The sequence below is a fragment of the Phocoena sinus genome, chromosome 13 (assembly GCF_008692025.1).
Source record: "Phocoena sinus isolate mPhoSin1 chromosome 13, mPhoSin1.pri, whole genome shotgun sequence".
NCBI lineage: Eukaryota > Metazoa > Chordata > Mammalia > Artiodactyla > Phocoenidae > Phocoena > Phocoena sinus.
Genome location: NC_045775.1, coordinates 64,298,991 through 64,310,183, shown reverse-complemented (window position 1 = coordinate 64,310,183; position 11,193 = coordinate 64,298,991). Strand labels below are relative to the sequence as shown.

Genomic DNA, 11,193 nt, shown 5'->3' with positions numbered 1-11,193 from the left:
GAACTAAGATCCTACATCCCATGCAGGGCAGCCAAAAAAAAAAAAAATTAAGTTATATATGTTGTTCTTTCAGACATAATGCTATTGCACACTTACTATAGTATAACGTAAACATAACTTTTTATTTTTTTTTCATTTTTGCGGTACGCGGGCCTCTCACTGTTGTGGCCTCTCCCATTGCGGAGCACAGGCTCCGGACGTGCAGGCTCAGCGGCCATGGCTCACGGGCCCAGCCGCTTTGTGGCATGTGGGATCTTCTCGGACGGGGGCATGAACCCATGTCCCCTGCATCGGCAGGCGGACTCTCAACCACTGCGCCACCAGGGAAGCCCCGTAAACATAACTTTTATATGCACTGGGAAACCAGAGAAATTCGTGTGACTTTATTATCATATTCTCTTTATTGCAGTGGTCTGGAACCAAACTTGCAATGTCTCCAAGGTATGCCTGTATACATCTTAGCACCTTTGGCAATTTTGTCCAAATAGACTTTGACAAATAAGGTATGAATATAACCCTTTTCATCTTCATTTCTCCAAATGCAGAATCACCTTCATTTTCCTCTATAACATACAATGTTTCTGCTTCAACTGCTGAAAGAATTCCTTCATTCTGATCTTCAAATATGTAGAGAATTTTACAAGTCCCTGTGGGGGGAAATATGTTCCTTGTCATCGAATTTATTATTAAAAGTCATGACCAGACCTGCACCTCACTCTCCTGACTTTGCTCCTCTGTGTAACTGGTGTCTGTATTCTTCCAGTCTTGTGCACAGTTATTTGGGACTGAGATTTTTATGCATTACACTCTGTTGTCAGGCCTCTTCATTTGGTGCTGAGAGCCTGCCTTCAACCTCAGCTAGCCAGACTTCAAGGTTCTGGGCCTCTCGTCACAGTTTTCCTATGTATATGTATATATGTATATGAAACTCTCTCTCCCTCTCTCTCTCTCTCTCTCTCTCTCTCTCTCTCTCTCTCTCTCTATATATATATATATATATATATATAGTTAATTTGTGACCCAAACTGGCTGGATCTCCCATTTGAGGATTCATTAGACAGTCACTCTTCATCTTTGTTATACCATCTCTGATCCATATCCATCTGGATTTCTTTATTTAATTCATTGACTTTCTTTATATAGCTTTTTCCTTCTTTGTTGAGATGAAAGATTGCTGAAACCCTCTGGTGTTGCCCTCCCCCGCCCCCACCCCATGCTTTAGGTTGTTAAAGTGAATTTGGGGTTTGAAGATCATGAACTCATTGAAGCAATGAGTACACTTCACTGTGTGGGAAACATGTATTTTTATGAACAGCCATAACTTTCCTTTGGATCTGCTATCAGATTTGACCTCTGTTTTGTCTACTCTGGAATTTTAAACACTATGATCAGACACAGTACACTTCATTGGCTGAGTGTCTTCCAGATGTCTCCAGGGGGCTCAAACTCTGACTTGAAAGTTTCTGTTACCAACTATGACATTTATCTGATCATTGATTCAGCTGACTTAACTATGGTATCCAAGCTTTTCCCACTGATTACTATTGCCTGTTGCTCAACATCTGCATGTCTTCATTGATCCTCCAATTCTCACTGTCCTTCTTTCTTCCATCTCTTGTATTTTCTGAAGGATGTTGGATATATGAGGATGGTAATATTCATGCAGGTCCTGGTCCAGTTTCTTGAAGACTTGGTGAGTAATCTGCTTTGCTGTCCTCTGCTATTGGTGATACTTTTGAGTTTGTCAGTGTGCCTTTTCAACACCTACCTTTTAAACACTCATGTCAGCATGATTTTTTTTTTTCTCCAAAATACTGCTGTGTTCTGTCAGTCTTTTGGAATCTCACACATACCGTCGTTTACTCGATTTATGTTGCTTCCAGCAAGTGTCTATCGGTGGCTCTCTTTTGTGCATCACGAAAAGTGCGATATCCACTCCTGCTCTGGTCTTGAACACAGCCCGCTAACTCCACGGTGACCTGTGAGGTCCAGTTCTCCAAGGTAAATGCATGGTGCCCAGCGTGACCGCTCATTTCGCTCACAGGGTGGGAAGGAACGCTTTACATGACGAATATACTTGTATTCTTCCTCCTTCCAGTTCTTTTTAGGTTGGTATTTCTTCAAAAGATTCCTGAGTTGCTTTGTAAAGCTGAGTTCAGTCTCTGTCGTTTCCCTGACAAATGTGATGTATTTCTCAAGAATACCAACTCCTCACTGCTTGTGTTTTCCTAAGTCGAACGGATCCCCGAGCTCGGTGCCCCAGTCCGGGAGCAGGGGCGGTTAGAGGCTCCCCGCGGCGGGCGCGCCGCCCGCGTCCTGCTTGGTCTCCCCCGCCCGCCCCCCCCGCCCCCCCCGCCCCCCCCCGCCCCCCCCGCCCCCGCTCCCGCTCCCGCTCCCGCTCCCGCCCCCGCTCCCGCTCCGGGTAGATCCGCACTAAGATCGCTCCACCCACCGCCCGCCGTGGCCTCTTGTGTGCTTTAGTTTGTAAATGACCCGGATGTTCTCCCGAGTCCGGAAGCGCGCGCTCAAGCTTTGTCCAGGCGAATGGCGCACGGGCCCGGAGGGAAAGACCGAGGGGTACGGACGTCGCCTGTCAACGCTACCCTGGCCCTGGACCTAGCAGGATGGAGCGCTCCAGAGGGAGGTCCGACGGGTCTCTGGGATGCAGCATCCTGGGAGGAGCCCGGAGGTCCAAGAGGCCCTCTCATGTAAGAAAGGAGTTGGCCCGTGGGTGGTCCCAGAGCGCTTCTGGTAACAGGACCCCTGGAACACTATTGGGTCTTCCCGCTGGCACCTCAGGCCAGACTTACCTCTGCCTCCTCATTCCATTCTCTCTCGACCACCCATAAACCAGACTGTACCGTCCAACCTTCTTGCCCTCTTCTGGTAGAGGTGAACCAGACACATTCAGTCCATACAGGCAAAATAAATGCTAAGCCAAAGCCAAGCATAAAATGGAATGCCATCATCTGAGAATTAACTTCAGAGATAATTAACGTCAGTAATCTGATGTTTTATGGTTAAAAATTCAACTAAAAAACTTAAAATTATATAGTAGGTTGTACGGACAACATCTCAGATATGTCAGGCTTAGATAGTTACTGTGGTCCTTATATTACACATTTGTGGGATGAAAAAAATGTTTATGTTCACGTCATGCTATTGCATCATTATCATTAACTTTAATTCACGAAGGAGATTTTTCAGTAAAATTTTCTAGAAGGAACTTTGTTCCTAGGATTCATAGCTTGAATAGACATTTTAAAAACCCTTTGTTTTTTGCTAAAAATTAGTTGGCAGACTATAAGCTATCTTTTGTTTGTTTAAAATTTTAGCTTCCTCAAAAAGCCAGAAAAAGAACTACAAAATTAACCAAATAAAGAACACGGAAGGAAATGATAACCATAAAAGCATAAATTAATGAGGTAGGAAACAAAAGATAGTGAAAATAATAAATCAAAATACTGGTTCTTTTGGAAAAAATTAACAAGATCAACAAACCAGTAGCTAAACTGATTGAGAAAAAAGGGAAGAAAGCACAAAAATACAAAATATAAAGGGGCATAGGGGAATTAACCATTGAAACAGAGGAAACTAAAAAAATATATGAGACTACTTTGTACAACTTTATGCAAATAAATTTCAAACTACAGATGAAATCAATAATTTCAGAGGAGAATACAGTTTCCCAAAATTGACCCTCATGGAGAGAGAAAACATTAACAGACCAATCTCCATAAAATAATAGAGAAATTTATCAAATAAATACACCATATATAGGAGAATTCTATCAAATCCTTAAACACCAGACAAGCCTAATACTACACAAATTATTCCAGGAACTAAAAGATGAAAGGAAATAGCCAAATCCTTTTGCAAAGCAAGTATATCAATTAATATAAATTAATTAATAGAATTAAACTGTTTTAAAAATCCTAAGGGATCCATAAAGAACTATTAGAACTAGTAAATGAGTTCAGCAAGGTTGCAGGATACAAGATCAATATACAAAAATCAATTGTACTTCTATACACTGACAGTGAATAATCTGAAAATAAAATTAGAACAATTCCACATACAATAACATAAAAAGAATAAAATACTTAAGAATAAATTTCCCAAAATGAGTTTAGGATTTGTACACTGAAAACCACAAAACATTATTGAAAGAAACTGAAGAAGTTCTAAACAAATGGAAAGACACCACCGGTTCATGGATTAGAATATTGTTAAGATAGCAATACTCTCCAAATTGATCTGTAGATGCAACACAATCTCTATCAGAATTCCAGCTGCTTTTTTTGCAGAAATTGACGAGCTGATTCTAAAATTCATATGGAAATGTAAGGGGCCTAGATTAGCCAAAACAGTATTGAAAAATAAGAATGAAGTTGGAGAATTTGTACTTCCCAATTTCAAAACTTACTACAAGACTACAGTAATCAAGACAATGAGGTACTGGTATAACGATAGAAATAGAGATTAACGGAATAGAATTGAAAGTTCAGAAACAAACCTTTACATGTATGGTCATTTGATTTTCAACAAAGGTGCCAAGACAATTCAAGGTGGAAAGAATAGTCTTTTCAACAAATATCGCTGGGACAACTGGATATCCAGATGTACAATAATAAAGTTGGACCCCTTCCTCACCCTGTACAGAAAAATTAATTCAAAATCTATCATAGACCTAAGTGTAAGAGCTAAAATTATAAAACTCTTAGAAGAAAACATGGAAGTAAATTTCTGTGACCTTAGGTTAGACAAAGCCTTCTGATATATGACACTAAAAGCAAGTGAAAAAAGAAAAATAAATTGGCATCCATCAAAATGAAAAACTTCTGTGCTTCAAAGACACCATCAAGAAAGTGAAAATACAATTCAAAAGTGGGAGAAAAAATTTGTAAATAAAGGCCCTGGACCCATGTCTCACACCATACACAAGAAAAAGATGCAAACGACCAGAGGTCTAAATGTTAAAGATGTAGTCACACAAGTAGTAGAAGAAAGCTTATATAAAGAATTCGTACAACCCAACAATAAATACAGATAGCCCAATTTAGGCAAAAGATTTGAATACCTCCAAAGAAGATATACAAATTGCCAAAAGCACGTGAAAAGATTCTCAACAGGATTAGCCATTAAGAAAATGAACATCAAAACTACCATGAAATTGCACTTCACACCCACTAGCATTGCTAGAATAAAAAACGAACAATAACAAGTTTGGAGAGAATGTGGAGACATTGGAACCCTTATACATGCTGGTGGTGCAGCTGCTTTGGAAAACTGTCTGACGGTTTCTCAAACAGTTAAAGATAGAGTTACCATATGACCCAGCAATTCCACTCCTAGGTATCTACCCAAGAGAAGTAAAAACATATGTGGACACAAAATCTTGTACACGAATGTTCATAGCTTTGTTCATAATAGCTAAAAAGTAGAAACAATACAAATGTCCATCAACTGATGAATGGGTAAACAAAATGTGGTATATTTATACAATGGAATACTATTAAGCCATAAAAAGGAATGAAGTACTAATACACGCGACAATGTGAATGAACCTTGAAATTATTATATCAAGTGAAAGAAGCCAGACACACAGATTATATGATTCCATTTGCATGAAAATTCCTGAGTAGACAAATTCTTAGAAAAAGAGAGTAGATAGGGTTAGGGATAAGGTGTGACTGCTAATGGGTATGGAGTTTCTTTCTGAGGTGATGAAAATATTCTGGAATTATATACTGTTGATCCACACACACTTTATGAATACACTAAAACCCACTGAATTGTACACTTTAAAAGGGTGAGCCTTACTCTTTGTGAATTATATCTCAGTAAAGCTGTTAACTTTTATAACCCATATAAAAGTGGAGGTAAGGGTTATAATAAGAAAGAAATCTATAAATTGATAAGGAATTATTTCCAGTTTATGTTGTTAAGATATAAAAGTGCAATCAACTGGAAGCAACCCAAATGTCCATGAACCAGTAGAGGGATAAACAAATTTTTCCAGCCACACAACAAAATAGTACACAGCAATAATAAGGAAAAGAACAAGTAGTACTTTTAACAACAATTATGAATCTCACTTTCATTATGCTAAGTGAAAGAGGCCAGATGATACAAAGGGCTAGATACTGTCTGATTCCATTTCTATGATATTCTAGAAAAGGTAAAATAATAGAGAGAGGAATTAAATCTGTGTTTGCCAGAGGCTGGGAGTGGAAGAAGAAGATTGACTGCAAAGGGACAGGGAACTTATTGGGGTGCTGGACATGTTCTGTATCTTGATTTTGGTGGTGGTTACCTAGTTTGATAGCCAGCATCAATCAAACTGTACACTTAAAAGGAGCGAATATATCATACTTCAATAAACCTTCCTTTTAAAAAAACACAAAAGTTTGAAAGTATATTTCATATGCTGGCTTTTGTGTAAGTAAGGGAAATAAAAGTCTATATTGTGTCTGCTTATTTTTGTAAAAGGAAAGATAAACCAGAAATTTAATGAAACTGGCTTATCTAGAGGGGCTAGGTGGGAATGGAGAGAGAGGAAGAGAGAAAAGAATGAGACTTTTCTGAATACATCTTTTTCATATAGTGTTGACTTTTTAACTGTGTTAATATTTTACATATTCAAAAAATAAATCGATGAGGATGGGGAAAATACTTAACGTTTAAAAATGAACCTAGTTGAAAGTCAAATTGATGACAAACTCATTTATACAGAAGAAAAAAATATGATTAGTTCAAGTAACTTTGAACACCGTCCTTTTAATTGGACATATTCTGAGAATTGAAAAAAATCTACAAAGAACTCTTGACTTTTACTTGATATTTTTGCTGTTGGTAGTGGTATAAGTGTAACAACTCTGAAACTATTTTGTGTGTATTGTAGGATTGAGCAAATGACTAAATACATCAATAATGTTGGGAGTGAATGTTTTCACTGTGGAAAAAGAGATATTGAGAGAGAGAATTAGCCCCTGACAGCTGGGAGCTGACCTGACACCAGAGGTAGGCTGTGGTGTTTATTAAAAGTAAAAATTTCACAGAACACCAACGTCAGGGAAGGCCACCCTGTGATGGTGATGGATCCAAATAAAAAGAGGGCCACCTCATAATCGTGTCCAAACACAGACAAAAACTTGAACATTGTTTAAAACCACAAAAATGGCCTAACCCTGTGATTGGTAGCCTTGTTCCCATGTTTCACTCTTTCTAGAAAAGAATTAAGATACCTGCCCATAGAGTTAGCCCTGCCTCCTTACAGCCATATCCAGAGCAATGTGCACTCCCTCAAACCTTCCTCCATAATCACCCAACACAAGCCCAAATCCTGCTAAGTCCTTTCTGACACCCTCCCCCTGGGATGTCCCATGGCTCCGCAAGTTGAGCAGTTTCCCTTGTTGCAACAGGTCATAAATCTAACTTCGTTTAACTGTAGGTGTGCTCCTGGTGGCCTTTGGCTGATGAAGGAAATTTACAATATAGATGTGGAACACAGAACGGAGAGGAAAAGCCCTGTGGTGTTAGAGGGGAATTAGGGTTATCTACTTGAGCTCATGATTTTTTAAAAAAATGTGTTCATGTATCTCCTAAATCTGTCAGCTGAAAGGGCTGGGAAGCGATACTCCAAGTAGCACTGGACATGAATATCTCCCAGATTTTGATTTCTAAATATTTCCCATTTAAAAAGAACCAGGGCTTCTTGGAGAAATGGCTGATTCCAGGACTGGGGCAGGGAAAGTGTGAGATAAGCCTGGAATATATTGTGTGACAGAAAACAAGAAAACACTCGAATGATGAGGACATATCAAAGGTCACAGGCATGAGCTTGAGGGGCTGCCACTGGTTAAAGTAGAGACAACTTGTGTATCAAAAATGAATAGTTTAAAAACGTGCAATTATAAATAAGAATCTACGAGTTCATAGTACTACTAACATTACTACTAATAATACAAAAGGAGGGGGAAGGAAAAGTGCTTTTTTAAAATAGAAGAATGCCAACCAATAAATGTAGGAATTATAACATCGGAAAATTACCATTTTTGTAACAACCATGGTTAATAGTTGATTCGCACAAGAACCAATGGAGGACTTCCCTGGTGGCACAGTGGTTAAGAATCCGCCTGCCAATGCAGGGGACACAGGTTCGAGCCCTGGTCCGGGAAGATCTCACATGCCGCAGAGCAACAAAGCTCATGTGCCCCAGCTGCTGAGCCTGTGCTCTAGAGCCCGCAAACCACAACTGCTGAGCCCGCGTGCCACAACTACTGAAGCCCGCGCGCCTAGAGTCTGTGCTCCGCAACAAGAGAAGCCACCGCAATGAGAAGCCCGTGCACTGCAGCAAACAGTAGCCTCCGCTCACCACAACAAGAGAAAGCCTGTGTGCAGCAATGAAGACGCAACGCAAACAAACAAACAAAAAAAAAACAAGGCAAAGTGCAGCAGAGATTCATAAAAGTGTCTTTTCACAATGAGTTCCAGAAATTGCAATTATGTCTGTCTTTTTTTTCAAGACTGATTCTAGTGGGTTTGATTTGTCTCCAAGTTAAAAGTTTTAAACATACAATTCAAAGTGGCCACACAGAATGATGGAACTGAAATAATATGTCTATTTCTTCATCCTTACATTTTATTGTGGGGACTGTATTTCAAATGTACAATTTAAAGCAGGGTATGGCGGGAGGGGGTAATTAGAGGCATTAAGGAGCTCAAAGCCAGAACCAAAGATTCAGAACCTTTACAAATTCACCCTTAAAACATGCGGCTAATGAAATGTGGTATGCATATACAGTGGAATATTATTTGACCTTAAAAAGCAGTGAAGGGCTTCCCTGGTGGCGCAGTGGTTGAGAGTCCACCTGCCGATGCCCCGGTCCGGGAAGATCCCACATGCCGCGGAGCGGCTAGGCCCGTGAGCCATGGCCGCTGAGCCTGTGCATCCGGAGCCTGTGTTCCTCAACGGGCGAGGCCGCAACAGTGAGAGGCCCGCGTACCGCAAAAAAAAAAAAGGAGTGAAATTTTGACACATTCTATTCCATGGATGGATCTTGAAGACATTAATGCAAAGTGAATTAAGCCAGACGCAGAAGGACAACTAATGTATGATTCCACTTCTATGAGGTACCTAGGTAGTCAAATTCATAGAGAGGGAAAGTAAAAAGATGGTTGCCAGGGGCGGGGAGGGGAGGATGAGGAGTTATCGCTTAGTGGGCCCAGAGTTTTTGTTTGGGATGATGACAAAGTCCTGGGGATGGATGGTGGAGACAACAATGTGAATGTAATTAATGCCACTGAACTGTAAACGTGTAAATATTTCAAATAGTAAACTTTATTTGATGTACATTTTACAATAAAAAATAAATTGGAAAAATTGCTAAGTAAACAGAAACCAAGGGGAAAACTCACTTTAACCCAAATAATAGTAATAATTAAAAAAAAAAAAAAGCACGCTGCTGAGTCTGCGTGTCAGGGGCTGACTTGGTACTAATTTGCCTGCAGAATGCAATGTTTATTAAAGAGTAATTTTTAAATGTGCTAATCTGCAGGGAGATCAGCTCCGTGCTTTGTGACCACCTAGAGGGGTGGGATAGGGAGGGTGGGAGGGAGATGCAAGAGGGAAGAGATATGGGGATATATGTATATGTACAGCTGATTCACTTTGTTATACAGCAGAAACTGACACACCATTGTAAAGCAATTATACTCCAATAAAGATGTTAAAAAAAAACCATGAAATGTTAACATCAAAAAAAAATAATTAAAAAAAAGGTGCCAATCTGAAGGTTCTTTATTGTTAAAACGGTAACCACAACAACTGTTAGACCCACAACGTGGGCTCCTTGGGGAGGCCATCTGCGAGCGCCCTCTGAAAGCAAAGACCCAGCCTGGGGACTCCAGGCCGCCTATGACGTGAAGTTTCTCCACCGCGCTTCTCAGTGCTCACCCAGCAGACAAAACACACGTTAATGCAATTAAAGTGTCAATTCCAGCAATAAAAAGATACGAGCTATCAAGCCACGAAAACACACGAGGAAACTCAAATGAATATTGTAAGTGAAAGAAGCCAATCTGAAAAGGCTGCACACTGTGGGATTCCAACTATATGACATTCCGGAAAAGGCAGAACTATGGAGGCAGTGAAAAAGGATCAGTGTTGGCAGGGGTTGGAGGGGAGGAAGGGATGAACAAGGTGGCACACAGAGGATTTTTAAGGCAGTGAAACTATTCTGTAGGATGCTGCAATGGTGGATACATGTCATCACACATTTGTTAAAACCCGTAGAGTGTACAATACAAAGAGTGATCCCTAATGTAAACTATAGACTTTGGGTCATTATTTTGTATCAATATTGACTCACCTGTCATAACAAATGTACCACACTAATGCAAGATGTTAGTAATAGGGGAAATTGGGGAGGATGGGGTGGGTATATGGGAACTCTCTACTTACTAATAAATTTTTCTATAAACCTAAAACTGCTCTACAAATAAAGTTTATTAATTTAAAACAAAGCATTAGTTCACTTTTCCTTCTTTGTACCATAATATTTACCTCATTTATTGCCTTAGCAATGACATTGTTTAGAATTGCCAGTGCATAGGGATAGTAAAAACCAGCCAGACATTTTAGTCTCCAGTGAGGTCCTCTGCTCTGAACTGCTTGGATGTCTGGGCCTGGCGGTGTGTGCCCAGCACCCAGCACAGTAGCTGCTGAGAGCAAGGCGTTCGGTGCTGGCTATGGATTGAGTGGATCTGAGACTTGTGGGCTGTGGGCCTACAGCTTTTGCTCAGGGTTCCGAATGTAAACATGGCTGAAGAGTTGAAACGTTTTTGCAGAAGTGATTCCTCAGCCAATGAGGAGGAGGTTAATCTCCAGGACTTGGACTTCTTGATCAAATGAGCCTGCAATGCCTTGAAGGTAGCAATTCCACCTGACCTCATTCAGAACATTTTTCTTCCCATAGACCTTTTTTTTTTTTTTTTTTTTGCGGTACGTGGGCCTCTCACAGTTGTGGCCTCTCCCGTTGCGGAGCACAGGCTCCAGACGTGCAGGCTCAGCGGCCATGGCTCACGGGCTCCGCCGCTCCGCGGCATGTGGGATCTTCCCGGACCGGGGCACGAACCCGTGTCCCCTGCATTGGCAGGCGGACTCTCAACCACTGCGCCACCAGGGAAGCC

General features: G+C 40.6%; 1 pseudogene; it reads right to left on the bottom strand.

The window, feature by feature from the left end:
* Positions 1 to 400: 400 nt before the first annotated feature.
* On the bottom strand, positions 401 to 2,033 carry LOC116764041 (annotated as a pseudogene).
* Between the last annotated feature and the right edge of the window lie 9,160 nt (positions 2,034 to 11,193).